Source organism: Notolepis coatsorum, assembly GCF_963971535.1.
Source record: "Notolepis coatsorum genome assembly, chromosome: 16".
Lineage (NCBI taxonomy): Eukaryota > Metazoa > Chordata > Actinopteri > Aulopiformes > Paralepididae > Notolepis > Notolepis coatsorum.
The window spans coordinates 83386830-83406317 of NC_140180.1; the positions used below are offsets into that span (position 1 = coordinate 83386830).

The 19488-nt window shown below is 41.6% G+C and overlaps 1 protein-coding gene across 1 annotated transcript in view; it reads right to left on the bottom strand.

Annotated features, from left to right (window-relative positions):
* Positions 1-19488, bottom strand: part of ctnna1 (catenin (cadherin-associated protein), alpha 1) — a 213982-nt gene that overhangs the window by 115871 nt on the left and 78623 nt on the right. The window lies entirely within an intron of this gene.

Genomic DNA, 19488 nt, shown 5'->3' on the forward strand with positions numbered 1-19488 from the left:
AGACATTCACACATTTATTTTTCTATGAATGCAAAGTTGTTCATGTCAGCCAGGGGCAATCATTCTCAACAGGAAAATTGTAAACTGTGAGATTTTGTCTCCACATTGTCACTATATTCAAGCAGCACAGATAAATATTTATCCAAAATGCCCTCTGGTAAAGGAATCTAGGAAAGGGACTAATTAATAGTGGAGAAATTTGATTTATAATGTCTTGTTGCCGATAAAGAAAAAATGTAAAAACTATACACTAGATCACGTCACAAAATCACTTTTGGGCAAATAAATTGGATGCCTAAATCAAATGTTTTGTTTTTTTCTTCATGTTTTGACCCAACATGTTATGCAAATACAATGAAATGTTGAAGAAAAGGTTAACATAAAATTCAAATCATGTGTCAATGTTGTTTGGTAGTCATGTTAAAAAATAAATAAAAATAAAAGCAGGGCCCTGAAATTCTGTCAGTAAAAACACCCATGATGGTATTCATAAGTTTACAAATTAGGTTCCATCGAGTCCACACCTTCCGTTAAGCACCATCCATGGAATGGTTGATGTTCAATACACTGCAGTCCTCACTTGGCAAAAATGTCTAGCTGTTTCCCTCACCTGGGACTTCAAAGAGGACATTTATTAAGACTCTTAAATGTATACACTCTTTAAATGTATTCACCATCGTCACACGTATGTATGGCTGAAGGGATAAGATGACCTGCACATGGTTCCCTCAGCTCTGAAATGCCATCCACACTGTGACCGTAGTCCTCACAGCTTAACCTAGTTAACCATGTTTACCTAATCACAATGCAAGATGCCAGGGAACGTCATACACAGCATAACACAGAAATGTCTGAAAACGTGGAGGTTTCACGTGAAGGGTAATGAACTCAGAAAGGCCAGAAAGGAGACCGTTTTACACTGAAAATAAATCTTTCCCCAGGAGCCCAGTCGTGGAGCAGCCTCTTTACTGCACAGACTCTAATCAGGTCTGGCAGGCTCAAGATTGAACCAATTAAGGCCAGGCAAGAAGAATCTAATATGCTGTCACCCACACCAGTGATCCAGCAAGATTTAGCTCTGCTCGGCCACTCAAAAATAGTGCCAGCGGAATCATCCTCCACACACACACAGAGCAAAGAACATCAACGACTGTATCATCATCCTGTTCTTTTCAGAGGCGTCAAGTTGACGTCTCTCGTCTCTGATGAAAACAAAAAGGGAGGGAGACGCCGATGGCAAAAGGAATCTCGTGAAAACTCCAGGGTAACGAGCAAAGAGTACAGAGTGAAACTGTGGAGAGGATCCCCCCCGAGAGTGGCTCCTGTGATAAGCAAACAGCCAGCCTGGGTCAGAACACATTGGTATGCAGCAGGGAGAGGATGTGCATTAGCATCAGACTGGAGCCGCTGCTGCAGCTCCGCAGTGCTTTGTGCTCAGTCCGCTGGTGGTGGGGGGGGGGGGGGGGGGGGGGGGGGGGGGTGAGAGAGGGGGAGGAGGAGAGCTGATGGGGGCAGGGTGAGAGAGGGGGAGGAGGAGAGCTGATGGGGGCAGGGTGAGAGAGGGGGAGGAGGAGAGCTGATGGGGGGCAGGGTGAGAGAGGGGGAGGAGAGCTGATGGGGGGCAGGGTGAGAGAGGGGGAGGAGAGCTGATGGGGGGCAGGGTGAGAGAGGGGGAGGAGGAGAGCTGATGGGGGCAGGGTGAGAGAGGGGGAGGAGAGCTGATGGGGGCAGGGTGAGAGAGGAGGAGGAGAGCTGATGGGGGGCAGGGTGAGAGAGGGGGAGGAGGAGAGCTGATGGGGGGCAGGGTGAGAGAGGGGGAGGAGGAGAGCTGATGGGGGGCAGGGTGAGAGAGGGGGAGGAGAGCTGATGGGGGGCAGGGTGAGAGAGGGGGAGGAGGAGAGCTGATGGGGGGGCAGAGTGAGAGAGGGGGAGGAGAGCTGATGGGGGGCAGGGTGAGAGAGGGGGAGGAGAGCTGATGGGGGGCAGGGTGAGAGAGGGGGAGGAGGAGAGCTGATGGGGGGCAGGGTGAGAGAGGGGGAGGAGAGCTGATGGGGGGCAGGGTGAGAGAGGGGGAGGAGAGCTGATGGGGGGCAGGGTGAGAGAGGGGGAGGAGAGCTGATGGGGGGCAGGGTGAGAGAGGGGGAGGAGGAGAGCTGATGGGGGGCAGGGTGAGAGAGGGGGAGGAGAGCTGATGGGGGGCAGGGTGAGAGAGGGGGAGGAGAGCTGATGGGGGGCAGGGTGAGAGAGGGGGAGGGGGAGAGCTGATGGGGGGCAGGGTGAGAGAGGGGGAGAGGAGAGCTGATGGGGGCAGGGTGAGAGAGGGGGAGGAGGAGAGCTGATGGGGGGGCAGGGTGAGAGAGGGGGAGGAGGAGAGCTGATGGGGGCAGGGTGAGAGGGGGGAGGAGGAGAGCTGATGGGGGGCAGGGTGAGAGAGGGGGAGGAGAGCTGATGGGGGGCAGGGTGAGAGGGGGGAGGAGGAGAGCTGATGGGGGGCAGGGTGAGAGAGGGGGAGGAGGAGAGCTGATGGGGGGCAGGGTGAGAGAGGGGGAGGAGGAGAGCTGATGGGGGGCAGGGTGAGAGAGGGGGAGGAGGAGAGCTGATGGGGGCGCGGGAGAGGGGCAAGCACGGGGTAATAGTCTCGGCTTATCTAAGCCAACGGGAATCCTTCCGGCCAAGTAATTCGGAGTAAAGTATTCCATAAGAGGCGAGAGAGGAAGGAGGTGTGATGACAAATAGAGACAGACGGCACCTTGGTCTTGAAACACAGGGAGCTCAACATCACACTAACAATGTAGCAGTGGCACTCGTTTATCTGGTAGCCCTCAAGACGAGTCGAACTACAAAACACAACAAGTTCAATGATAAATACAGGGCAAAATACTAGAATTGCTATGATATGCCGACATCCTGTTAAGGCTGTATTTTATGAGCAAGGGGAGCATTTTAACTCATCCACGTAGCTGAAAGACATTTTAGATATGTGGGCACCTTGGGAGGCAGAGTTGAAATGTCCTTTTTGAGAAGTTTTGGGATGCAAGGCAAGGGCTGGCGGCCCCTAGAGGGCGCTATGAAGCACCATCTTACACTCCTGCGCACGGAGCTGGACGGCGTTCCACTGTAAAACATCTCTGCCCAAAGAGGAAGTAAACAAACCGGTGCTACCGATACTTGTATAATTTCCTCTTAACCGTATTGAGTAAATACTAGTATATTACTCCCAATAATTTGTGTCTCTTTTATAAATAACTGAAAAATAGTTGGGGGGGGGTTAATAATTACAATTCACAGCATCTGTGCAGCATTGTTTATTCACCGTGTCAACCGTGTGAAACGCAGCCATAAAAGTATGGTTTCCTCATGCAGAAAAGATGGTCTGTTTACTTTTCTGATAACATCACGTCACTGCATAATTCATAAATGCTCAGACAAGCTTCATTTTCGGTTATTTGCGATACTACGCCTGGATTAAAAGTTATAGCCACATTTTTCTTTCAAAATTGATTTGGTCGTAGTTGTCCAGATTTGGTAGTTACACAGCACTTTGGGGCAGAGCTGTTTTGCAGGCTGTGTGACGTACAGGCATAGAGGCAGCTCTGCGTAGGAGTGTGGCACCATCTGTGGTAAGCAGGCCTTTTCTACAGAAGCCTCTCTGTGCAGCATCTATAATCTAGTAACTGTCAAGGCATCTCTCTCCACATTCCTCACGTGACCACAGCTTCCTAGAAATACAGCCGGAAGAAACTTGGCATCTTGACATTTGTGAGATAAAACGATAGGAAAGACACACAACATTTTAAAAAGGAAAAAGTTGGTGTAACGATTGAATAAGTGTAACCATTAAATACAAAAATACCAACTGTTAAAACTACATCGCAACGATTCAAGAACAAAAATAGGCGATCCATTAAATCGGTCGGCACAGTTCACTTAATGGATTCATACTGCTTTTACTATTGCCCTTCCAATCTGTCTTGCATGTTCAAAAGTCAGAACTGAGTTGAATATTTCTTAATTTCATTGAGCGGACGTTGTGACTAAGCCTCATTTTCTGATCAAGGCAAAGAATGAGGGGGTTAGGTATGGATTACATTTCTTTTTATGAAAGTTCTGTCAAATCTTTTGACATCTCACTGTTAAAGATACAAACCGTGTACCAAGTGACTGAAAGATCCACACAATTTGTAGAAATATGCATCCCTTTGCACTCTGGCTCTTTGTCAACTGTTTTTTGGTTCCTCTTGTCATACTCTAAGCCCTGTTCCCCCTCTGTCGAAAAAGAAAAAAAAACGAAAAAAAACTCTTACCCCTCTTTCTTCTTACCCGAAACTCTTTGTGCAAAATGAATGCTTTTTCTGCTCCCTGTTCTTTTTGTATTGTAATATGTACAATTTCATATATGTATAGTGGATAAGATGTGGCAAACTGAAAACAAAAAAAATAATCTTTTTCCCCCCTTAAAACATATATTTTTTAAATAAAACGGTTACAATTTATTGAGTGTTTGTTAACTGATGGATGCTCCCGACTCTGTTTGATCCTTCAAATGATAGCAATCTCTTGACGCCTCCATCTTTGGTTAGATTTGTAAAACTTTAGAGGAGTTGTGTGTGGGGGGGGGGGGGACTTCCATATTCATACCAAAAGTATGAAGTATTGGTAAAGTCGATATTCTATGGGGACAATAGTATTCATCCTGAAGGAAATTCAGATGTCCAGTAGCTCTCATAGCAAAGGTATAGTACAACAATGCACCAGAAGTAGAGTTGAGGTAATAAACAAGACGAAGGCCTATGAAACGGAGCCATAAACAAAACTATAACAACAGCTCAGTTCATATTATATAGAGTATACAGTCGTGATATATAAACAGGTAGCTAAATAAATAATGGGAATGGCTGAGATGAGAAGAGAAGTTCAGCATGAGCCAAATATAAATACAAGCACTGACAGATACTGGAGACTGAATACTGAATCAAGCCGTTAACAGTTGGATAAAACAGTAGTACATGTGCAAAAACAGCAAGGTACGACAATACAGGTACCAGTATGGAAAATAAGTCCATGGTGCAAAACATTGAGTGACCTTTAGCCACACTATCAGACAGTGTCCATGGTGCTCAGTGACCCAGGTCGAGGGACAACCCCCTACTGTGTGTCGACTGTTCTGGGAACAAAAGAGTTCTTGAGGCGTTCCTTCCCTTCCAGGGAGATACATTTATGACTAAAACAGCTTCTCTGATTGGCCAGGGCCTAACAAAAATAATAGTTGGTTTCAGGTTGGTTGTCAGTTTGGCCATGGGTAGGTAGGGAATTTATTTTATTTTATTTTTTTATTTTATTCTTTCCCACGGCGACTATGGATAGGGAATTTCTTTATTTAATTAAAATGTTCACAACAACATGGATGCATGTACTCTGCCAGCATGTTTAATATCCATAATACTAAATGTTTGACTAAGATTTCTATGAAACTTTATTCTAAAAAAAAAAAAAAAAAAAAAAAAAAAAAAAACAGATTTTTTTTCTTTTTTTTTTTTTTTAATATATAATTTTTTTTAAAAACTCATAAAATATATTGGGTCGCACCTAAATCGGCAGGGTCGGTCGGCAACCTGAAACCAACCATTATTTTTGTTAGGCCCAGTGTGCTGTGGGGGTGGGGTGGTTGAACTTTGTTCAGTATCCTTCTCTCTGCCACAGTCCCAAGCGCCAAGCATCCTCCACGTTGCCGAAAAGGACACTGGCCACCACAGACCCACAGAGGGACACTGGCCACCACTAGGGTTGGGCACCGAAAACCGGTTCTAATTAGGAACCGGTTCCTAACTTCCGGTTCTGGAACCGGAAGTAACATACCTGCATTTCGATTCTTAAAAAAATTAATACCCTAGTTACAGTACAGCAACCAAATTAAACTGTATCAAGTCAACTGAAAATGTGAATAGTATGAAAAAAATGTAAAGTTTTACAAAAAAAATAAAACTCCTGCGAAATAAGCTGTGACCTGCACCTCAAAGAATCGGAATCGAGAATCGTTCAGAACAGGAATCGATATGGAGAATCGGAATCGGAACCGGAACCGTTCAAATCCCAACGATGCCCAACCCTAGCCACCACAGACCGACAGAGGGACACTGGCCACCACAGACCGACAGAGGGACACTGGCCACCACAGACCGACAGAGGGACACTGGCAACCACAGACCGACAGAGGGACACTGGCCACCACAGAACGACACTGGCCACCACAAACCGACAGGAGGACACTGGCCACCACAGACCGACAGAACATCCACAGCATCTTGCCGCAGAAGTTGAACGACCTGAGCCTCCACAAGAGAAAGAGCCGGCTCTGCCCTTTCCTGTAAACAGCGTCCACGACCAGTCCAGCTTGTCATCCAAGTGTACACTGAGGAATTCAAATGGCTACACAACCTCCACCCGCCACAATGGCAAGCGGAAACAGGAGAGACCTGGCCTTGGGCATACAGAAGTCCACCACCATCTCCTTGGTCTTAGTGGTGTTCAGTCAGAGGTGGGTTCTTCCACTCCAACCGAGTCCTTGACCACCAGGCCGCTGTACTCCCTCCTGTCCACCACTAACATATCCCACAATAGCAGTGTCACCCAATAACTTCTGCATGTGGCATGACTCAAGAGTAGTACTTGGTATAAATTGTGAACAGTCCCCTGCGCGGCCCCTGTGCTACTCACTACCGTCTCAGAAACACGTAACCTGACAAACTGTGGTATTCCTGCCAGGTAATCAATAACCCAGGTCACAAAGGAGGCATCCACCTGCGAGCTGTGCGTCTAGGCATAATGACCTCCAACTTGTAGATCCCATTAATAATGATGGGTTTGGTATTGAAGGTATCATGAGTTGAGGGATTTGCCTTGTAATTGCAAGTTATGTATGTCAACATATTCATCATTAGACCAACCATAATGCACCAGCCAACTTAATGCTCTATTTTAACTGGATAATTAGAAAATGAATGACTCATTCCAATCCTAGCAGGTGGTATATTTATTTACTGCAAAAAAATACATTTGCATCTTCTCACAGCCTTACCAATGTGTCCTAAAATGGGTTTACTACATTTTAGGACACAGGGGTAAACGGGTGGGGCTTGAAAATATTTTCCAAGTAAATATTCAGGAATCTGGATTCCAATCCAGCTCTGGCACTTTCCTGTCTGTATAAACCAAGATTAGATGATGCCTGAATAATTTCCATCAAATGTAGGGACATTTGTAAGAACCATCGCAAGCCCAAGGGGTTCAATGGTGCTGCTAGACCCGATAACCACACAATGATTGACACTGGATGAAAATGAGTATCTAAGCCACTGACTCATGATTTAAACAAAATAGAGATGGGAGGAATTACCTCACATTTCTTGCTAGAGGCTGACTTGTCCTATTTGTTGTGCATTTCTGCGTGGTACTGTGAATGAAGACCTTTCAGAATGTGCACATACCACTGCCCCAATTTAGACGTAGAGGTTTGAAAGACACTGCTAAGTGCAGCGACTAGTGCAACCTGTCTCATTGGTGAAAGGGCAAAGACATGTTATACATAAGAAATTATGGGCATTACAGTTCCGGTCAGTGCTGCAGGCAGTCATTTAAAGGAGACATATATTGGCTTTGTATGAGAGTCTGAAATATTATTGTTGACAAACCTCTGTCCTCCAGCACCATATTGGACAGCGACGAACGGTCCTCAAAGTGTTAAAGAAGACGTGTCCGGCCCATGGAGACATTTACTTGTCGGGCCTTACAAATAAATTTGATTTGATTTGATTTGATTTAGGCACTGGGGGGAAATTACATAGGTACTCCTTGCCATTTGGCCAGGGTTTGAAATCATCTGATTAACACATTTTAACAAACTACTACATATTGCACATGTGTGTTGTTGCAATACATTAACTTTAATTCATCAATTAGCTGTGCTTTTTGTAGTCAGGAACACTGCCTACCTAAAGTACAGTTTGTTTTGTGAAAGTATTTTACTTTTTGGTGCGGGGAAGCCAGGCAGGGAAGGAAATCATTAATAAAAAGAAATGCGGTGTGTTGCTACACACACCAAAAATGGTGTTCAATACAAGGAAAGAAAGAGCTAAAATGACCTAGATATAGACTTGCTTCTTATTCAAAACACAACATGTTCCACAGATTTGATGAAGTTGTAAAACTATATTATATATATATATATATGTCCCCTTAAAAATGCACAATTTCATCAAAAATAATCATTTGACATTTTTTTTAAAGTATAAATTTTTTATCTGACTCCTAACATTATAGCAGTAAAACATAGGCACTAACTAAACAGCTTTATGAACACTATGTATGCCTTGTTCAAATTATGACAGTATTTTAAATAACAATACATTAACATTATTAATATATTTTTACGTATTAAATTGGGATAAAAACCTAACAAAAGAATGGGCTTTGACCACTTTCTAGAACAACCGCTTCTTTAAGTCCCTCTATTGCTGCTGATAAACCTTCGACCTTTTCTTAAGCCACTTCATCCCCATCCACTATCGAGGGCTCTTTTCTGAACTGACTGGCGCCTCTCGATTGAAATGGGTTTCCCATTGTGACATAATGGAAAGAGAAGGGGTTTTGTGAGTTCTGAAAGGAGGATTGATAAGATTCCTCTATCCTATAAGCAGTTCCACATTTGTCATCTGCCATCCAGCGTATTTTCCAATTAAAAGCTATGGTGATATCCACCAGGGAGGCCACAGAAGCAAAGCCAAAAAAGCTGTCAAAGAAAAACTGAATTTTAAGCTCAGCTCATTTTTCTCCGGAAGTCAATTTGGCAGTTATGTTAGCACGAGATGAAAGTGTCTTTCTTTCATTGTTTTTATTTTAAAATTTTTAATTGTTTTCAGTGTTTGATGAAATGCCCCGAGACGGGAGCTTAGGAGACTAAATCTTCCCCAGCATTCTAAGAACACAAGTGTATTAAGGAAGCAGCATTTCCTTTCATTAGCCGGCCCAAGGTAGTCATCTTTCATTCTCGCTGATCAAAGGATTTGACAAAGGATGCAAATGGTTAGGGTTGCAACACTGCTCTAATGGAACAGACAAGAAAAAACATCTGCTCTTCATAGTAATTTCATATTGAGCCAAAATAACAAAGAAATGGTATTGACTTTAGGTTTCTGCAGTGCAACCATTTTATTGCCATTTATCCTACTGATAAATCAATGTTACCTTGAACAGGACAAAGGCAACTTCAGTTGATTCAATGTAGGGATGGAATCTTTCAATTACATTCACTACCATGTTACTAAATCTATTTTCTGTGTCCTTGTTCCCCCTTGTGCACTCATTGGTTATAAATCACTATACAACTAGTAACTTCAAGGCTATTTGTTAAGGCATATATTACTAAATCACAACTGGTAACTCCAAGGCTATTTGTTAAGGCATATATTACTAAATCACAACTGGTAACTCCAAGGCTATTTGTTAAGGCATATATTACTAAATCACAACTGGTAACCCAAGGCTATTTGTTACGGCATCTATTACTAAATCACAACACAACTGGTAACTCCAAGGCTATTTTTAAGGCGTATCTGCTTCATCGTACAGTATGGGAAAGATGGAGCAAAGAGTAGGTGTGAGTGACATTCAACTAAGGTCACGAGGCAGATTCAAACCAGTGGCACAGCACGGTAGGGCTTTAGCCTGCAAAGCCACCATGGCACCCAAAATGATTCAACCTTTGCTTGACATGTTTTATGCGAGTAATGTTTTTTATTTCAGTAGAGCATTTTGCTATGATAGATTTAGTCTATTTACAATTAGCAATAACGCACGTTGGATAAAAAAAAACATGCTTGTGCAGACTACTAATTATATGGGCAGGTATCATCAGTGACTGACTGTTCACAAACTGAGCAGTGCCATAAAAAATGCATAAAGGTTATGTTTTTATTAAGTTTTGTATTCCATAATTCAATGATTAAATTAAAGTGATTGTCTGGACCTGTGATCATCTGCACAGGTTGGTCGGACACCCAAGCCAAGGAATCTGATTGGACTTTGTTTTATTGTCTGTAACTATAGACACATTTAGCACTGTATCATAGAGGGCTAGCTTCTACTGTAGTGAACTACCTGGTCTGTTAGCAGTAGTGCAAGGGGGGGGGGAATGCAGATGAACCTTACATTTGGGGACTTCCATCTCTGTACAACTGGTACAGAAAGAGATCCAGTTGCATGCTAGTCTATCTTAGCACAAGAACTGGAGGCAGGGGGTATGTGTTTGTGTTAGCCTAGTTATGTCAAAAGTGCAGAAATACACCTTCCAACAACTCCCAAACTGTCTTATTTACACATTGTATCTTGTGTATTTACAACTTATAAGTTATTATATTTTCTTGATGAACAACTGCTGGGCGTAATGATTGCACGCAGCATCTCAAAAGCCCTGTCATAACTTTCATCAACAAAACATAGAACTGCTGCTTATGTAATCATGGCCAACTTTGTAAAATGATTAGGATGATGACTCCTGGACAGACAACATTTTAAATAGGCTTTAAACAGATTTCCCCTGCTTCCAGTTCTTGTGCTAAACTAGGCTAACAGCGGCCAGTATTTCCCAAAATGCATTGAATGTATATTTATTTTTAAAGGGTGAATAAAGGTGGTGCTTTTAGTTGCTAGGCTACTCTATGTTTATAAATGAGTGTAGCTGGCAGATTACATCTGACATCATTACACCAGAGAAGACTCAACTGAATGGTATTAGTATTGTTATTCAAATATTTGTATTCATATGGGTGACGTGGGTGATCCAGGCCACATGAATGTAGCTTTAGGGACAAATCTATCTACCCGTACAATCAAAGTACAAAAGTCATGAATATTTTCTAAGAGACCATTGTTCAGATAATAAATTATTTTCAGTGCCTTGTTCAGGGACAAGATATATATAATTATATATATATTAAAAAAAAAAGCCTCAGCAATGAATGTAATTTGAGTGACTGAATGTAATTTGACTGAATGAAATTTGACGCTCCCACACCAGCATATTGCGACTCAGCAGCAGGCATAAGGCGTTTCTGAACTGGTGTTTGGAAATATTTAACTGTTGGAGGCCACCATCTTTGCACATCATTATGGTTCATTGCTGGACTTCACACCTATAACTATATGAAAAGGAGCTTTGACCTTGTGGTGCCCTACAGAGATCTAATTTCTTTGAATATGAAACAACGTTTAGAATCTGGCTATAATATATAGCCTATAAAATAACAGATACAGCCTGATGCATAGTGGCCTGAGAGTATATTAAATCATGCATTTTCTTTTATAGGTCTCTAATCCTACCCAACCATCAGTTGTGTGTTCAGTCCCTTTGAGCATGGGGAAAAAAGATACCTCGGTCAACAGGAGGATACCACCTTTCTAAACTACATGCTATACTATGTTATTTGATACTATCTTGTCTAGCACAGTCTCTGGAGCGTAACAGTAAGAAGCATTTTGTATGAAAGTATTCTGTACTTCTGTATGACAACTATTAAAGAAACTTGAAACTTTCTACAAAGTTTTTAACATTTAATAAACACTGAAATGCCACGCTCATCTGTTGCACTGTTGCCAAGGAAAGGGCATTGAGGCACATTAAGAATAATGTTCATTAGCCATCTTCGGTCTGTCTGACAAATCGATTGTTATAATTCATTCATCAATATTGGAAGGACTGTTATAGTTCTTCATTGAAGCAAGAAGAATTCCTATCCTTTAACTACTGAAAAAGGGACAGTTCTGATATTTTGCGATCCTAGCCCTATTTGCTACGTGATGTTGCTGATCGTTAAAGTACTTTCTCAGCTCTTTACGTGCTCCAGTTAGTTAGCCACACACCGATGCGAAGTCAATGGGGTCAAGCTCCGGTCTGTACAAGCAGAGTACAGTAGAATTAATTTTGTGCAGCTTGTACAGACAGGAACTTGACCCCATTGACTTCGCATTGGTTTGAGGCCAACTAGATGGGAGCATGAAAGCATGGATTGCGCTGAGAAAGGACTCTGACGATCAACAACATCACTGGTAAGTATCAAATAGAGCCAGTGCTCCAAACATCTGAACTGTCCCTTTATGACCTCTGTCCAAGCAGGGTTGTATGTTCCAAAATTATGAATGATGCACTGTTGCCAGCCAGCAATATAAAACCATCTTAATTGCACCCAATTACATCACAAGTGGGATATGATCCAAAGCAAAAGGAGCAGGGATTCTTCAATTGATTGGCTGCCGATTGGAAATCAGTTGCTGTTCATTACCAGAGATTCTTAGATCGGTGGTCTCAGAGTTGTTTTGCAAAGCCAAACCCAAATTGTGCAGGCAATGTCTGGTCTGGAGTGTTAATCTATTCAATGTATTGTATCTGGGCTGCAGTGTAGCATTGTGATTGGCTTTGCATGGTAATTGGCTTTGAAGATGTCCCAAATGCCTACACAGGCACAGCGCAGTCTCGACCTTGCTACAATAACAAAGCTTAAGAGTACCGAGCTCGCTAGTTGTCATGAAATTACCTTAATGCCTCCAACATTTCCGGTTTACATTTGGAACATGTATTGAAGACAGAATGAAAGTGCAGGCTTACATTCGCACAGCAGATAATGATGTTAATGGGCAGCACATGGTTCAACTACTTCATGTTTGCAAAATACGTTTATCTCATTAGAGTTTAACTGTAACAATTGTATTTAGCAAACCTGATTGTAGTTTATTAGCCTAATTCACACTACATAAGCAAAGTGTCTACACCTAAAGTACCAAAGTAGCACTCTAAATCTTGTAGTTCTTTGCTGTAGATCAGTGTTCGGAATCATGCAATTGTTGTTTTCAAGACATTTGTGATTGATATCAGCCCAAAAGAAGCCAGATCAGGATGTCCTTAAAATAAGTGAATTCTTCATTTTCCAATTACTCAAGGAGAATTGAGTCCAAAGATCTAACCATCAACGTTGGGAAGTGGAGCAGATGAAAACCCCTAACCTTCAGACAGACAAGCTTCCTAAGAAACAAGATTTACTTGAAGGCAATTTATTTGCAGCTGTCTGGAGTAATAAGACCGAGGTGTGAGGAGTACAAGATAAATCTGAGAGCCACACAGCTGCCTACCTGTAAGGACCATGTCTATTTGAATTGCTGTTTTTTCATCAGACCAATGGGAGGCTAGCTTTGGCAATAAACCTGCAGTCTGCACCAAGACAGGGAAGGCACTGAACTGATGAGTCTGACTCCCATGTCCCCGGCAGCCTAGAGGGTTCAAGGACTTAGAGGCCAAGTATGCCTCAGGTATTCATTATGAGACCTCCAATAAATCTAGAAAATGCTTACTAGGAAGGACATATTGATCTGAGCTCTCATCAGCAAATACCTCACTAATGTATTTACTGCCTAAGACATTTAACGCCATTCCTCACCAGGTCATTGGGGGATTCAAAAAGCCCTGTACCTTTGGTTTAGCCAACTGGATATCTTTTAGACATTGTCAGACAACCAGGGACGATACCAACTGCATCTTTGCTTGTACGTTGGAAAAATATCCTAGTGACAGATAATTGCCACTCTACATTAAAAAGGTTTATTCAGAAGATAAGAAAAATAATAGGGGTGGGAGAAATAATACATTTATGTAATAATCACAATTTTACTTTAGGCAATTCTACATTGATGCACACAATTCCATAATCAATTTCCTTTGTCCAATTGTCTGGATTTGATGAGTTATTTTTCTTGGCACTGTGCTTATTCAAATTCTCCAACAGAAACAGGTAAAATTATATTATATTGAACAATTATTGTTTTTTAACCATGACATGTAACAACAATTCTTCAAAGATATTATGCAGTGAACTAAATGTAAAAATACAAATTATAACATATTGAATGGGATCTAATAAAAAATCATGATGCATGGAGAATAATTTCATAATCAAATTGAATTAGAATTTCCCCAAGGGGATCAATAAAGAAATATATTATCTTGTCAAATCATTGGATGGAAGAATAAAAAGGAATTGTTGATTCCCACCTCTAAAGAAATTACATGTTGGTGATGGACACCTCAATCAGAGCATTTATATAAACTAGGAATGTGCCAATTCATTCAAAGTCAGTTACAGGGCTGAATTATGGGTTGAATAACCTTCAGAACTGTGACTTAAGAGAAGACGTTGAAAAGTGCAACATCTATTCTCATAGGAAGAATGACAAGAGGGTGGCTCATTAGAATAGATTAAATTGTATTATTTATTTCTATGGAAGACACTATGGTAAGTAATCTATACTACACCAGGAAATATGGCATACAATCTTCAGTGAGGCATAAGGTCATTGAAGTGTATTGGAGAAAATGCTGTCAGCACTGGGTAGTGGGTATCCATAGTGATTACAAAGATTCCATTTTGAAAATGTCACCCAAAAGTCATACTTCTGACAAACAAACTACAGTATGCATGTGTATGAGATAACATTTGTTTTTGTTTTTATCTGAAATTATTTTCATGTAACTTTGCTTGTTGCACTGAAGGGAGTGGGTGGGGGCAGGTTAGTAAAGCAGTTCATATATAGCTTGTTGGATCAAATGGCCATGAACTAGGGTTGCAAAATGTAAGCATGTTCCTTACTTGATAATTGATAACGTTAACGATCAATTAATAGTAACTAAAAATACCCAATTTACAAAACAATAACAAATGTATTCGTTTCCTCAATCAAAAGGTTTATTTCCACAGCAGCGGCATATTGCATTCTCACAACATTGCATGGCATATGAAACATAGAAATGTAGAGGCCTAGACAATGACATTAAAACGCATTTGTGTCAACTTTAACTGGTTCTGCGCCAAAAACGAGTATACTAGTTATTGCCCGCCATGCGTTCAGCGCCAGAAAACATCAGAGACAAGGTAAAAACACTATATATGAAACCTTGCGTTGATCTGATATTTATTTCTACCGCGATCAAAGCTATCTGTGTGTAGGTGTATGTGCTTATTACCGTTGACTGCGGTGGTGGTGGGGGGGGGGGGGGGGCGGAATGGCCATACAACGTGATGACTGGATTACACTAAAATGTATTTTTTCTGGATTTACTCAAAAGCACCCAAACCACACTATTCAAAACGGTATAAAACGGAAATGTACGGCTGAAAAAACAATCTGTTTTGGGCATGCTGCTTTATTTATTTATTATAATAATCGGAAATGTAATCGCAATCGCAATATCCGTCAGAAAAATCGCAATTAGATTATTTCCCAAAATCGTGCAGCCCTAATGGACACACACACGGACATGTCGCGTATAGAAGTGACTGCCGACAACAGAAGCGATTTCTTTTATGAAAATTCAGAAAGTTGGCTCCCAATTTTTTTATACGCCAGGGTGGCAGTAGCCTCCGTAATTTACCAGCCAACAAGGTCAATCTACACGCCATTGGCGCTTGCTTATTTTGTTCCCTGCATCTACAAATCATATTATACCAGGTAGCCAATTGACGGAAAATCCGTCACAAGACGGAGCGCTTTAACCCATGAATAACGATCCCAAAAACGAGCTTGTTTTTGGCGATATTCACATGGCGGGCAATAACGAGTATACTCGTTCTTGGCAATTATTGTGTTAATGTTGCCAGTTGCTGTTGTTTTCTTCCCTCGCTTATTTTCCAGGTAGTTGCATCCTCATCATAGTTATATTGCGCATAGTTATATATCTGTTTATTGAAACATGCTTTGAAAATACACCATTCGACTGACTGCTACAATGGAATAATAATAGACAGACAACATTGTAACATATCATTGTTTGATAGTAGATAGAGTAAATGGCACGTGTTCAAGTAAATCCTTAATGATCAATCAATCGATCTTCGATTAATTGTTAACATCCCCACCATGAACATATATTAAAATGTTTCTGCTAAATTTGTGGCACTAGATGTTCTACTACGGTGAAATGTATCTTTAAATTAAGTGGTTCTCATCCTTTTTCTGAACCACAGCACATATCCTGCAAGTCACAAAAACCCATGTCACGTAGAGTTATTGATCCTTTGGAAATGCCAAAGCCATTTATGGCCATAAAGTAAGGGCAGCATATGCACAGACATGCTGGGCAAAGGACAGAATGAACTGACCTGGAGAATATGTACGATCATATTGCAATTTGGTTCGTTTAGCTTGCTTCTCGTTTGCATTATGTTTATAATATATATTTTTTTAATTTGTATCTGAACTGAAACACACACAGCTCGAGTCTGTAAAGTTGAGAATCTGAATTGATTACACAAAGAAGTTATTTTGGCTGCCTTTGCACACTGCACAGCTAATAAAAGGATACCCATGGAGACTCCTGAAGGGCAAATGTCTCCCAACACTCGCAGCGAAGGCACAATGCTTGTCCATCAGCTCTTTACTGAACTCCTCCTGAGTGTGTGAGGAGGGTGCCAATTCTGGCGTGGTTCATCCATCTTCCACCGAGAAATCCCCTTGCAAGTGCCAACCCTGGACCAGTGGTGATAGCTCGCTAAAAACCGAGCACTTAATAAACAATGGGTAATATCTGTCTTGATCGCAGCGAGGCAGACGTTTATGACAAAATCAACAACTTACAAAAATAATGTTTTAAAAAAATGTTATTGCCTTCCTCCAAAAAAGGGAAAAGTGAGAGGTCACAGCTTTGATTATCCATGTTAAAAAGGAATCAGCATGCCATGACTTACTTATAATAATAAAGTATGGTTACCTCAAATCCAGAAGCCACTTACTTAACTCCTATACAGGCTTACATGTGACATTTTAAACAGTTTGGGAGTGAAGACTATTTGACATGATCATGATTTAAATTTAAAGTGTGTCAATGTCAATCTAATCTCACCCTCACTTAACACTTTGGATGCCAGCGACGACATAACTCGTTATTTCATGCCCCCCGGCGAGTGTCGACGACGCGATTTGTGGTTTTATTTTTTTATTAGCGATCTGATATTTCATCAACAGAGTCTCCCGTTGGTACAGCAGCCCCTCCAGGAGCTCAGATGGGAAAAAAGCACCCCCTATCGTCTATCCCTGTGTAACTGCAGGTCAGTCCATTAGACTGGGAGATCCCTGTGGGATCTGTAGAGGTGGAGCCAACTGGCTCCATTGTGCTGGCGATGGATCTGATGATGAGGGATCTGATCACGAGACGGAAAGCAGCCTGGAATATATATTTACAGCAGCCAATAATCAATCAATAAATGCGATCGATATTTGGAATGGCGATCAGGAATTGGAATAATCTTTTTGGAGAACATCTGATCTAAGGTAAGGAGTCTATGTTACCAGTCTTGGGGTAATCGGAGCTGTATTCACTGAGATAACAGCGTTTGCCCCATGTGTGTGTGTCTGTGTGTGTGTGCGTGATCTTGAGGAAACGAGAGAATAGATTTTCAGCTCGCCTCTATAGCGTGCATAAGTACACATATACTATCGATAATCTAGCGTTTATTTGAAAACTATTCATAAATAGGCAGACAAATGACAATATTCCAATAAATGTCGTTTATGACGGAATCTTAAAATGTTCCGAAAATTTTGGAGAGAACAATAGCTTTTCGAAATGCTATAAAAAGGATATGAACCGATTAAAAAAACAATCCGTTTCGACAATGTTGACTGCAAACAAGTCATTGATAAGCGACGGGCAGATTAGACACAGCCATAATTTAAAACATAGATCAGGCGTTTTTAACGCTAACATTGAAGTGGGTGATGGCATTCAACGGGGTAAAAAAAGGTAAACAAGGTCGGCACTGATAGTGTTAACACTTTGATCGCCAGGGTTAAATTCATAATTTACCATCCTCCGCCAGCTCTATTTACTATGGAGAAGTTCCCCTTCTTTGCAGGGCTATAACTTTTTAAATTGCATTGCTAAATTGACATTACTATGGCCCATTCAACGTCCTATATCTATTGTTGTAGGGTGTAGCAACGTTATACTTTTTCATTCACATATTCATACTAAAATACGGTCTAAAGTATAAGTATGTTTTTATCGTTTTCTGCAGCTTTCTCCAGAACGTGATTTATAGCCCCAAATGCATTATATTGATGATGAAATAGTTTGATAGGAATCTGCGCGAGATAAAAATCTTCAAATGGACGTGCATCTAGAAGTTACTACGGATCATTTGATGTTAGATGAACGTTAGATGATTCATCTAGTGTGGGTGATATGATCATTAGAGCAGTTAGTATCGAACACGTTAAAAAAAAAAAACGCTGACTCTTACCGTAGCTTCCTCGCGCCGTTGGGCGATGAGCATGGAACAGAAATTTTCCTATTATGGGATGTAGAAATATGCGATCCATTTCCAGGTTGTATAATAGTATATACGTCCAAATCATGTTGTTTATCGAGTTATTGGTAACGGATTGCTATCCGTTGTGATCAGCTCGAGTCCTGAGACTATTACCGAGTGATCGGACCGAATTGAAATGAGCACCAGCTTCCATTTCCTGTTTCCGCCCTGGGCGATCCGCCGATCGGCCACCAGATGGCGCTCTTGAACCGTTGGAGAGTTGAGAGGGGCTCAACAGTACATCTCATGTCTCCGGGGGAGAAATATGATTTCGATCACAGATTTTTGAAATATTGATATCAAAGACGTGGTACGGCGTCTTTGGCAGAATGTGCATGGCGGGGAAAGACGTCCTACGGCGTTTTTGGCGATTAAAGTGTTAAGGGTGAGCCACTGTGTTCGTGGTCTGGCTATGAATCTATTGTACCCTGGGTCCCTTGCTCTTACAAAAGCCAATGGCACATCTAAGATTGCAGGCAATGCCGTGTCTGGAAAGTGTCCTCAAAATCTCTACCTTATGCCTCAAAGTCCAGAGCCGGTGTTGTTGGGCGTCGTCCAACTGCACAGCCACTACCTGATTTGCCGCTGTGTCAATCATAACACTATGCATGGCGAAGTGGAAAATTGCACCATTTGTTTCGACATTTCCGCAAACTATTGCCTTCCAGTCAATTTGATCTGTAAAATAACTACTCTCTCCCACACCGTCCTCCCGTCACTAGACACTAGGCCTCCAGGAAATGAACAGATGACCCCTAATGTAATGGGCTCGACAGACAATAGACCACATGGCAAGTGTGCCCATCGTTTTCAGTAGCGATTGTGATTTCTGTGCTTGTACATGTTTACATGCACGCTTGTGACGCGACTGCAGAGTAGAAAATGCTTTCTTTTGATTGTTGCTTTTGGAGCTTCAAAGTTGCTGTTGCCTTGAGACATGTTGTTCCCCCGGTGCATGGGGCCTACTTACTGTCTGTCGAGCCCATAACAGTCAATACAATATGATGCCAAATTCAAATAGTGTGACTTGAATGGCATCAGAGTCACATTCAGTATCTTCTTTTTTTGTATTTGTTTTTATCAA